The sequence below is a fragment of the Alligator sinensis genome, unplaced genomic scaffold (genome assembly GCF_000455745.1).
Source record: "Alligator sinensis unplaced genomic scaffold, ASM45574v1 scaffold1462_1, whole genome shotgun sequence".
NCBI lineage: Eukaryota > Metazoa > Chordata > Crocodylia > Alligatoridae > Alligator > Alligator sinensis.
This window is the reverse complement of record NW_005842850.1, coordinates 152,038-154,401: the sequence shown is the minus strand read 5'-3', so window position 1 is coordinate 154,401 and position 2,364 is coordinate 152,038. Positions and strand designations below refer to the sequence as shown.

Below are 2,364 nucleotides of genomic sequence, written 5' to 3'. Positions count from 1 at the left end.
GAAGCAGCTTTCTGTTCCTTCTGGCTTTAGAGACAGCAGCCTGGCAAACTGCGGATGCTCAAAGGCAGCCATCACGGGAGGCTGGGCCTTGCACTATCTGGCAGGGTGGGGGCTGCCGAAATGGGGTCAGGCCAGCTGCAGTCTGGGCCTGCTCCTGAGAGACTCACAGTCCTGTCCCATGGCCAGTGGAGACAGCAGCATGCTGGTCTCTTGCGGGCACGTGATCCCAGCCAGCAGGGAGAGCGAAGGACTTGAAACTGGGCTGGAGGCTTCTAGAGCACTGTGATTTCCATACCCATGTCTCAGCCTCTCCCGGCGGTGTCTGGCGGGCACCCTGGTGGGCACAGGGAACTCCACGCACCTTCAAAGCGCGGGAGCAGCAAGGGGCTCCTTCAAACAGACACTGGTTTGGCAGAGGATTTCTCCTGGGCTTCCCCTGCACTCCAGGCAAGGCTCAGTGAGAGGGCTTGGGCTGGGGTGCAGCCAGCGCGGGGTGGGGGAAAGGAAATCCCACACCTCCGCTATGCACAGTGTGCCTCTACCCCATGCTGGTGTGGGCTGTGCGTCTTTGATAGCAACACCTGGGCTGGAAGACCCACGAAGACAGGAACAGCCTTTCCTGGCTTCCATGGTCTTTGCAAAGCCAAGGTTGACAGGATCAGAGGTGCCAGGACCCTCCCAAACTGGCAAGCTCTGGAGCTGTTCCCTCCTGTCCCCAAGGCCTTGCCAGCTCCTGAGCCCTGTCTACACTACACTATTCCAGTGGGTTGTGCACCAGCCCCGAAGTCCTGTCTACACTACAGCACCCACCAGCTGCCCTCCAATGGACACCTAAGGCTCACTGTGTTACCACCCCAAAAAAATGCCCCACCAGAACAGTGCAGGTCCCATGTGATGAGCACTGAGGGAAGGGGAAAGGACACAGGCCCTGGGAAGTGAGAAATGGGACATGGGTCTGCCTCTACTAGGGACATGGCCCTTGGAACAAGGCCCCATCGCCTGGTGTCTCTAATAGGCAAAGCTAGGCAGGTCCCTCTCCCCAGTGTCCAGCTGGGGCCAGAAAGGCAAACGGATTTGATCATGGCCACGTGGAAAATCTGTGGCGGGGTGGCTTCCCAAAAAGCCAGCTAGCTCCATAACTGTCTATCCTCCTGGCGTCCTTCTCCCTTGGGCCAAACAGAGGGAAATATAGCCCCCAGGCTGCTAACACCCATCCCCGTCCTGAGGATGGCTATCATCCTACACCAGGGGTAGGCAACGTTTTTTGACCGGGGTGCCAAAAAAACCACAACGTCTATCTTGGAAAGTGCTGGAGTGCCGACACGCCGGAGCCCGGAGCAGCTGTTTGCATCCTCCCGGCTGCAGCCAGCCCACGGAGCTCAGGCTGCTTGTAGCAGGCCTTGCAGCCTCCCAGCCGCCTGCTGGGAGCAGCCTGGGTTCTGTGGCTGGCAACAGCTGCTTAGAGCCCGGGTTGGCGTGGTGTGCGGAGCAAAATGGCCTTGCGTGCCATGCTCGGCATGCGTGCCAGGGGTTGCTGACCCCTGTCCTACACAGAAGCATTGTGATCACTGCAGAGCTAGGAAGAAGGGCAGGATGATCCAGCCCGGCTGCCTGGCCAGAAGACACCATGGCTTATCCTGGCAGAAGAAGGTGAAGGGTCCAGACTCGCTGAAGGATGGAGCCTGGCCCTAGTGAAATGGTAGTGAGCTTCACTTCTCTCAAAGGTGCAAACCTGTGCTTCATTCTTCCTTTAACAGTCTCTTTTCACCCTCCTGTGCCTGGTGCACCTGCCTCTGCTCTCCTGGTGGCACCGAGCAGCCCTGGGTCTGTACAGCGCCATGTACCAGAGCTACAGTGACCACGAGGGCAAGGAGGAGGGAGCCACGACTGCCAGCCTGCTGGGCGGAGACAAGGCTCCCCTGCTCCCCCCAGCCACACTTTTTCCCTCCGGCACCAGGCTCCTAGCCCCCACACCATCCAACCCAAGTCCGCCCAGCCGGGCATGGGGCCAATGCAGCCAGCAGGGGGAAGCCCCAGCCACGTCCCAGAGCTGCCAAGTCCTGCTCAGTGCTCTGGAGACTTTCAAAGCCCCCCCAAGCTGCAAGGAGGTCTACGGCAGGGGTCCCCAAACTGCAGCTGTCAGGCTTTGCTCCCTGCCTCCACCTCTCTTTAGTCCTGTGTGGTCACAAGCTCCAAAGCAGGGGGGTCTCCCAGAGGCATACAGGACCCTGCCGTGATTTCTGGGTCCCCCAGCTTGCTTGGCACCACACTGGAGACTCCTGGGCTGTGGGATGCCTTTGCTGTACATCAGAGACCCTGTACTGTGGGCGATCCATGGGTGGGGGGGGGTGGGGGGGGTTGCTG

The 2,364-nt window shown here is 59.9% G+C and overlaps 1 protein-coding gene across 21 annotated transcripts in view; it reads right to left on the bottom strand.

The window, feature by feature from the left end:
• The window catches only part of CAMK2B (calcium/calmodulin dependent protein kinase II beta), a 60,138-nt gene that overhangs the window by 56,955 nt on the left and 819 nt on the right, over positions 1-2,364 (bottom strand). The window lies entirely within an intron of this gene.